This window comes from Triturus cristatus, chromosome 2_2 (genome assembly GCF_964204655.1).
Source record: "Triturus cristatus chromosome 2_2, aTriCri1.1, whole genome shotgun sequence".
In the NCBI taxonomy this organism is placed as follows: Eukaryota; Metazoa; Chordata; class Amphibia; order Caudata; family Salamandridae; genus Triturus; species Triturus cristatus.
Window position 1 is genome coordinate 727,335,850 of NC_140582.1, and position 9,585 is coordinate 727,345,434.

At 53.2% G+C, this 9,585-nt stretch overlaps 1 pseudogene; it reads left to right on the plus strand.

Annotated features, from left to right (window-relative positions):
- The first annotated feature begins 935 nt into the window (after nucleotides 1-935).
- Nucleotides 936-8,497, plus strand: LOC146862714 (nuclear receptor subfamily 0 group B member 2-like; annotated as a pseudogene).
- The last annotated feature ends 1,088 nt before the right edge of the window (nucleotides 8,498-9,585 follow it).

The window sequence follows — 9,585 nt, forward strand, 5'->3', positions numbered from 1 at the left end:
TGTGTGACCCGACAAAGGGATTCTGCAATTGATCCAATGGCTGCCCTTGTGGGTGATGAAGTGTCCCTCAACAAGGGCCATCACAGACAACCTAGATAGACCATGTAAAGTTTTAAAAACAACCAAAGACCTACTAATTCAGGGACTATGGTCTCATTTAGAGTATCAGATCAGGTTCAGGTTAAATTTTCCAATCAAAATTTCCTTAGAGGGATATTACAGCATGTAGAAGAACATTTGCAGTGAGCACAACATGGGTCTTGTTTCCAATTTACACATTGTTGGTAAAGTGGTAATGTTGTTTTATGGAAGTTATGCATGAATTGGTAATAAACATTTTTTGGTACTTTTGCACAGGTTTTTACTACCAGCTTCAAGATCGTGTTGCATGTCATAATGAAAGGGGAAGCAAGCACAATTTGTGCTAACCTCCTGATAGCCGCTAGTGCTGAAATGTGTCCAAAATCATCTGCAGGATTGAAGCCCAAACATCGGGCAGCATAAATGACAGAGTGACGTTCAGAGCTCTTATAAATCAAAGGTGGGGTGCAAACGGAAGTTTGTATGCACATTAGAAGCCCAAGGTTTACAGAATTTATGGTACATACAAAGTTTCGCGCTTTCACGTGTCGATAGAAAACCTGGAAACATGTGAAAGGGTAAAAGAAGGAAAGCCTGTGCTATCGGGTACTCACAAATCTGAGACCACAGATTAGTTCACTTTCGGAGCAGAAAAACTTGGAATTGGGTGGGAATATTGCACCTGGTACACAGCACACGACGCATTACAGGTATTTACGACAAGTGGAAAAATGATGTAAAAAAATGCACAAAATAGTAACTGCTGTAAATTGCATGCAGCAAAACCACACGTGTGAAATGCACATGCACGAATCACGGCGTGTACGTACAGAAAATGTGCCGAATTTATGAACATGGCTGGTCTCAATGCTGAGACAGGTAAGGACGATGTCCCTCTAACTGTGTCCAAGGAAAACTGCGAAGAAAGTACAGGCCCGCCTTCTCCCCTCCAAGTTGATGAACTGTGAGGATGCAAATATTTGAAAGAGGGATCAACGATATTAAAAGGGGCGATCAACATGGATACGTGTTGCTGAAAGGAAACAGTGGAAATTAAATCGACACCGACCTGAGCATTAGCAACCAAGCATTATCTCTCTTTTTAAAAAAACACCACAAATGATAATAGTATTTTTTAAACCTACCAATCAAGCTTCCTTCCCGTTTAACTAAAAATAATACCACTTCAAATCACTTCTCGGCTCAGTTATCATTTAACTCTCGTTAGTGCTCACAGACAGAGGGGGCACTCGAGAGGTTTAATAAGACAATAGCAACCCCAATAGAAAGTGTCCCTTGCGTTGTCTCAAACACCCTCTGTTTGCAATGACAGACACGATAATAAACATTAACACGCGTTTAATATACGAAAGCATATACCATCGGCATATATTTACTAGTAAATAATATTAGATAGTTTGGTACGTAGCAAAGTTTATAGTTCAGTGTTCACTAGGAAATATCCTTGTCCCCATTAAATTGAGGTATATGACAGCACTGTGACATCACTTCCTGTGACTGCAAACCACGGGGCGTCATTATGCATTATCTCTTCTGATTAATACTCCACTTATATCAATTTTTGAATGTTCAATGTTTCATGGCTGCTCAATTGTCTCGGTCATGAAGTAACAGAACAAAAGTAAAGCGAAGACACAGGGAAAGTTCAGTACAGTGAAGTAACCAAACCTGCCAACTCACAAGGTCCCATCTTTGTCTCACGAGATGGGCTTTCTTCACACGGTCTCCCGATGAATAGCCAGTATCACACTGTGGAAGACAATGGAGGCCTGCTGCTGCTGCCTCCACACGTCGGGGTAGTTGGTGGGACGGTGCGTGCTGGTGTGCCGGGGCGTGGCACTTTGAAAAAAAAATCTACGCACGCTGCCTGCTTCATACCACAGACCTTCCCTTGCAGAACCAAATCCAGCCCCCTACCCAATCAGTGTCTCCCAGCCGGGCCTGTCCATCGCAGCAACACTGAAGGGCTGCCGCCTAACGCAAATTTTAAATGCGCATGCGCATCGTCATTAGAATAAATAAATAAAATGAGTTTGAAATTGAGAGTCTGCGCGCGCGGAGTCTGAGCCTGCCTGCGGTAATTTAATTTTATATACTGACTACTGTAGTAGTCTCCTGTCTACCCACATTCAGATTGCCTGCCATTATGATATGCAGACTGTTGCGTTGGGCGCTAGGCCCTCATGCTGGGCAAAGGACTGGCACGGACACAGACTGATATGGTGCAGTAACTGGCCCAGGGCACGTGCGCCCGGCCCCTTTTATTAACAGGGTCACCTGACTGGTGACGCCTGTGGTGGGTGGGTGTATAGTGTTGTACATCAGTGGTGGAACACTAGACTGCATCTAGCAGGATGCAACATCCCTCCCAAACTTTAATGAAAAACCAAACAGAAGTCCAACCTGTGATAAAACACAGAAGTAACACAAAAGCACCAAGTGAGTCTATACAGGCCGTCAGCCAGTCAGCGCTTGAACCTCAGACCGCACGGTCGGGATGCCTTCAGTCGCTTTGGTGGTATTCTTTAGACCGGCCTGGTCTCGCGGTGTCAAAGTCCGTATCTACAAGTTCAGTGTTGATGCATCTGGAGCTGTGGTGAGATCCACGTTGGTGTCGGAGACGATCTCTGCAAGTGAGGTCTTCCTGTGGGGATTACGTGCTCGGTGACCTCTCTCCTCCTGACTGCTGATCGATGCTCGACTTGCCTCCTTTGCCTGGACTCCTCTGCCACTGGAGCCTCTTGGGTGGCTTCTCTCGCTGGCTGGCATGGGACCGTGTGGGCCGTGCGAGGCTTCGTGGGAGCCGCGCAAAGGCGTCGCTGAGGAACTGCCAACGGATTCACAGCCAAGTTGCTCATGTAGCCTCCGAGGGTGGTGTCGTTGTCTGGGCATCCTCGCAGTCTGGACTAGGGTTCCGCACTTTCCTCTGGTGATCTTGTGGGTGACCAGTCTTCAGCCGTGACCTTCGTGTTTCCTTCACCTGACGTGGAGCTGCGGCCGACACATCTCTCCTACTCAGACTCCCTTCGCACGGGAGCTCTGTTGAGGCCCTTGTCCCCTGGACTGCCACGTGACCGCGTGGGCTGTGCGGGCCGTTGCATAGGCCACACTTAGGGGTCGCTGCAGAACTCCCAACAGGGCCACGGCCAGGTCTTGTGTAGTCCACAAGGGCGGATCTTCCAATGGCCGGGTGTGCTCGACTTCGGCAGGCTGTAGGTTGACGGGGGTGTACAGACTGTTCCTGGGTGATTCGCCTCGTTGCGCTCCGGGTGTTCGGGCGTGTGTGGATTCACACGGGTGGTGCGATGCTCCTTGTTGATGATGCACCTGGGAGGTGGTAACAGGGTGTTAGTTTTCTTCAGTGGGCAGACAGGCGGTGATTTTCCGTCGGGGTGACCTTAGGGAGTGAGAAGGACTTGATGGACTTCGTGGCACCTCTCCGTTGACTTCAGGCCGGTGCGTTGCGAGGTGTGGTGCTATCGATACCAGGCAGTCGGTGACAGGTGAGAGGACGGTCGAACTGCGAAGCGTGGGGCCAGGACGCAGATTGCGCTTGCTAGCGGCTTACGGTAGGTCCTCCCGCGAAGCTGTCTCCAGTGACGTCTCTGCACCCCGGTGGCTGGCTTGTGGGGATGAGAACCTTCCTCAGTGCTGGTGCGAGTCCTTGGTCTTGTTGCCCTTCTCTATTCCAACCTGCGTGCCTGTTTTGGTCGTCTGCCCTGTGGCGTCATGCCACTGTTCTTTCCTCCTTTGCGGAATGGCATTGTGCCATGCTCTTCTCCTTCTTCTGACCAGGCTCTTCTTTGGATGTGGCGTCCTGCCACCTGTCTCATGTTGCTCCACATGGACATTGCACCGGTCGCGTCTCCCTTGCGACGATCTTCCTTTTCTGTTGCGGCCTACTGCAGGCCTCTCCTGTTGGTAGGACTTGCGTGTACCTCTTGGGGACTTCCCATGGCACCAGCCCCTCCTCAGGGATTTTTGCAGGATACCTCTTGTCCGGACTGTTCACTCTGTGTGAAGGGCTCCTTGCCTGCTGTGCGCTGTGACGTCTGGTCACGTGTCGCTGTGCTGTAGGAGTGTCCGTTACCGTGGCGGCCTGCCACGTGTGGTGTGCGACTCCTCTCTTGCTGTCTTGGGTCTCTGCCGACTCCGTCTTGACGCAGTACGAGGGAGGACACTGTTTCCTTCGGCCCACTGCGGGGCTTCGCTGGGGCGGTGGAGATGTAGGGGACCTCCCTACAGTGGTGCTTCTTTCTTGCGACCGTCTGGCCGGTCGGCTTCACTCTTGGTGCGCATCCGACTGCGCTCTTCATGCGCTTCACGGGACGCGGCTTCTGTGGTGCGACCATGTGGCTGGTCGGCTTGATGGGGTATGTCACGTCGTGTGACTACCTGTGTTCGCTGCCGTGTCAGGCGCGGGTGCACGCTCATCTTCGTACCGTCGTGGTACATCTTCAGAGAGGCGTTGCTTCTTGTACCGTGACCTCTTGATGTGGTGGCTTCTTGGCGCCACTGGGTGTGTCTCTTCATCCGTACCCGTCAGTGTCGTTGGATACTTGCTGCGCGCATCTTCGTCAGTGGATTCCTCTCTCGTGGGCGCTGTTGCGTACCTTCTGCGTCCGGGGTACATCCGCGCTAAGTCCTTTAGTTGTCTCGAGGGTTCGCTCCACTTGATGCGGCGACGGCGCAGTCCTCGCTGGGGTGGATGTGGCTTGACACCGTTTTTCCTTCTTCCTTCTTGTCGCCGTGGGATGGTGCTGCATCCCTGTGGCACACTGCCTCTTCTTCCGTGCGCTTCTGTCGCGTTCCTGCGCTTCTGGCGCGTTCCTGTGCGCCTCCGTCGCGTTCCCGCGTGCTCACCATCGCGCATCAGTCTGACCTTGCGGTACGTGCCTTGCTGCCTCTTGTTCCTTACGCTGCAATCCGTCGGTTTCCTGTAACTGCTGGACTTCCTTTGGCTTGCTGCGGGCTTGTTTATTTCTCTTGTGCTGCAGTACCACCAGTGGCCACTAGATGGCAGTGTTACTTTAACCGTCTCTCAGCAGCACCCTTCTTTGCTGCCAGACTTTCTTTCCGTGTTGTTTTTCCACTATCCAGGCTTCATCGGTCCGGGAGCTGGAGCTACAGCAGAAAGCAGAACACTGGGAGCAGAACACGGGGCCAAAACAGCAGGTAAGTCTTTTACATTGCATTTGTTTAGAGGCAGGGGGCTCAGGCATGGCCAGTAAGCTGCCCAGGAAGACAAAGCAGCACTCTGCTGTGCGCGAGTTGGGGAGACATACTCCTTTGTCACGCTGGGTTTTCCCAGCATATTCAGAACTTTTCTATGCCGCCGTGGGTCCTGCGAGGTGGGGGCATGTTCCGGACGGCCGGTGGCGGCTGTTCTTTACTTTAGCGATCGCCCTCCCTGCCCGCGGCAGCTTCCTGCAGTCTTCGCGCGGCAGGGAGGGGGGAGGGTTCACCAGCATGTCCGTTACTATGCGGGGTAGGCACCCGCTAGTAGTGCCTGTATTTGCTTGCACTTATTGGCCGCTTGCGGTCGCATGCTGCTGCAGGTGGGCTCTGCCTTCACTTTCTGTTCGTCCCGCCCCCGCAGCAGGTCTCCTAGCTCCACGGACCGCGCGGGGGGGGAGCTGCTGGTGCCGCTTCATTCGGGGGAGAGCTCCGTCAACGCGGGTGGGCACCGCACTTGCTTCTACACCGATTCCGCCCCCTCCCGCAGCCGACGCCCCCACATCGCGGGCCGCGCGGTAAGGGGGGGGGGTGCTGGTACCGCTTCTGCTGTCTTCTACACCGCGGCGGGGTAGGCTCCCATCCGCTTCACTCGCACGGGGCTCCTCTACACTCTCGGACGCGGGGTGAGCTCCCGCAGACCGTGGCCGTTACTTCCTATGCGGCTCCTTACCTTTTGGGCGGCGGGCCTCTTTTTTCCCGCGGGTAGGCTCCGCGTGGTTTTCGCCACTTGCTGGGTCGCGGCCGATGCGGGTGGGCTCCGATCGGTCCGCTTGTCTTCGGGGCGCTTCCCCCTCACCAGGGTCACAGCGGCAGGCGCCTGAGGTGCGGGGTAGGCTCCCGGTCGCCTCGGGGCATGCTGCGGGCTCCCCCGCGCCCTGCCGGCTTCTCGGCGCGTCGCGCCTGCTTGCGGAGAGGTGTTCTCACTGGGGGCAGTCCTCTCTCCCTCCTTGTTTTTCTTTTGGCGGTGCGCGGAGCGGGGCTGCACACGCGGGGTAGGGTACCCGCCTCGTCGCCATTGTTGCGTTGGGCGCTAGGCCCTCATGCTGGGCAAAGGACTGGCACGGACACAGACTGATATGGTGCAGTAACTGGCCCAGGGCACGTGCGCCCGGCCCCTTTTATTAACAGGGTCACCTGACTGGTGACGCCTGTGGTGGGTGGGTGTATAGTGTCGTACATCAGTGGTGGAACACTAGACTGCATCTAGCAGGATGCAACACAGACAGCACTGGTGGTGTCACCCCATGTGACGGTGTCACCCGGTGCGGTCCGCACCCCCCGTACCTCCCTAGTGACGCCACTGTGTCCACGTATGGGCGCATGGAAGCAAATAAAGACCCTTTGTTGTCAGGTCAGAAGGCCACAACAGGATGTCACCAGAGGGTGCTGCAGCAGAGCTGGACATTCGACTCATGGCAAAAGCCCATGACGGAGCACATAACAAAAGGTGATCTGCAGGAGGGGAGCGTTTTGGGAGCCAGACAATTTGGTGCTCACACTACAGATAACGATGGACATTACGCAGACCTTTCTTTTATCCCTGTTTAACTGGCAGTCACCTCACTCCTGCGTTCAGCCAGCCGAACACCTATAGGGTTCCAGTAGGGTTCATCTTTGGCTGTTCCCTAAGCTCCCTGCCACAGGAACAGCTTGGGCACATTATTCTAGTGACCAATGGCATCTATTACAAGGGTCCACGTGTTTGCCTTTCTCCACAACTATCAAGCACTCTCAGGTGGTTTACAGTGCCATGTAGGCACTACAACAGAAAGTAAATAAATATGAATTAACAGACTGGTCATTTCATAAAACTCTGAGCAAAGCTAGTCTTTCTGAAATTCCAGCGATATACAACGCAGAGACACGCTCATACACATTTGTATTTTTATACTGAATAAGCAGCCACCTACATCATTATCATATAAAATCTCTTTATTGATGTCATAACTACAATTTCACAATTGCTTTATTAACCTTGTTGCTTTCTCAAATTTGTTGGAAAATGTGCAATTTTTCCACTTTTTTCAAGTGCTTGCTCTCCACTGCCACTCATCCAAAACCTTCACGCGCACCACTTTCAAATGCCACCAGCCGCCACTGGTCTCCACAAAAAAGTTACATCAGTCTTACATCTGGGACGATTTCTTTATCTGGGCTGGAGGTGTTGTCCCCCTGTTTATTTCGTTATCCTGGGTGGCCCCATAAATGTGTTGATTCCATTTAGCAGCAGTGCAGAGTTTGCCTTTGAGTTTGAGAGTGAGTGAGGGGTGGGGTCGGGTGTGTAGCTTGAATACTGATTGACAGGTGGTTCAGCTGGGCCTTTGGGTGAAGTGCGCATTTTGGGTTGGATGGGTCCCTTGCTCTGTCTAGCCCGATATACAGACTTAAACCCTTGTCAGGCTGGCCAATGTTAGGAGCTGGGGTTTACTGCTGCAGCCCCTAAGTCTCCTAGGGGGCGCTGGTAGTGATCCTCCCTCTGCTCTCATGCTGTTTACTAGCATAAACAACAAGGGAGTAGCCTCTAGATTGTCTCATCAGACATGAGGGGTGGGTGGAGTGCTGAGCTGCTCACAACTCCATGCACTTCCAGAGCCAGTAATTCACGATGATGGATGAGGCGGTGATTGGAGGTATTCAAACATTGGCAAATGTCAGTGCAAGACAGCTCCTTCCAACAATATCTTGCTTGGATTTCTCAGTGCGTAGCAAAAGTCAGAAGGATGATGGTGACCTTTTCTCTGCTGTCACCAGCAACAACACAGATTTCCGGAGGAGGGCTGCCCCTGCCATGAGAACTGCCAAGTAGTCCTTACAACCCGGAGCTCACATGTAGGAGGGCCTCCAAGTGCTCCTGAAGACCTCTGCCTTCATCCAAAACATGTCCTCTGTTTACCAGCTGCCACTTGGGGACCAGTGCCTCTTGGTGCAACAGTCCTGGGTCCCTCTCTTTGTCCTGGCTCTGGCTCAGGAGAAGGTGGATTTTGACACTACACATCTCAGCACCCAGTTTGCTGAGACAGATCCTCCTGAACCAGTCTGGTACTGTGGATGAAATGCTTGCCCCTCTTGGCGTGTTGTTCATTGGATGCAGATTTTCATGTGCAAAATTTAGAGCTTGCACCTCTGTGCAGCAGAATATGCATACCCCAAGGTCTGAAACCGTGACGGAGCCAACTATCCGCCGAACTGTGAGCTGGCTGAGGGTGCGTGGCCCCTTCCTTGACTGTGGAGATGAGATCCTGTGAAACCGAGAGTCACGAGTGTAGCGCCGAGCCGATGGACGACCTATGACGCACTTTCTTTACTCAAGTGCATGTCGGCATATTGGTGCCTAACTCCCCGCCAGAACCTACTGAAGGACTTCTGCTTTGTTTCCTGGCTGCCCTGAGACCGGAGATTTTCATTGGCCTGCTGGTGGACCGGAGGAGTGCTGCTGCAGTGAACCGTAATCATATGCGACATTGGAGTGCTGGGCAAGTACAACGCTTCCTGTTCCTCTGCGAGTGCCAGTAATGGTGGGTCTACATCTCTGAGACGCCGTACGGGACTGCCGTCATACATTTGGCCAGAGGTGAGGAGTGGGGCCGATTTCTCCCCCGTAACAGTCATCTTTGCGTTTACTGCCCCCCCCCCTCCCCCCCTCGACTCCTTAACTTGTGGCTGCCGGGGCTAAGTATACCTGCCGTTTGCCCTCAACCTGGGGGTGAAAAAAAAATCTTACCTCTGGACCAGTACCACTCTTCACTATTTAAAAGTGAGTAAAATTTAGCTTAGGGGGGTTGTTTGTTCTACCTGTCTTACGGGCTGCTCGCCGCTTGTTGGAAGGAACATCAGGGAGCCTGGGGGCAATCCGCCTCTCGTGAGGAGCTGCTGAACATCGTGGGGGTCTCCCCCTGCTGCCGCTGGTAGTGGCCACACTCTGGTGGGACTCAGAGTCTCAGAGTAAAACGCCACCAATCACCCACACCTGCTGAAGGCGGAGGCGTCCCCATCGCACTACAAAGCACTGCCTCGCACCCCACTGCGCGGGACGTGCCGGGCCAAGCCTGGGCCAAGGGCGGGCCCGTCTGAGCCCGTCCGAGACCGACTGAGGCTGGGCTGGGCCACCCCCCTTAAATCCGTTCCCTGCTCGCCCTAATGTTTGGTTACTGGCTCCCATAGAGCGATTTGATTTGGGGACAGCATCTGGGGGACCCATAGAGAAAAATTGCAGACCTTATAAGTTGTGGAGGCCAGTGGGGTTAG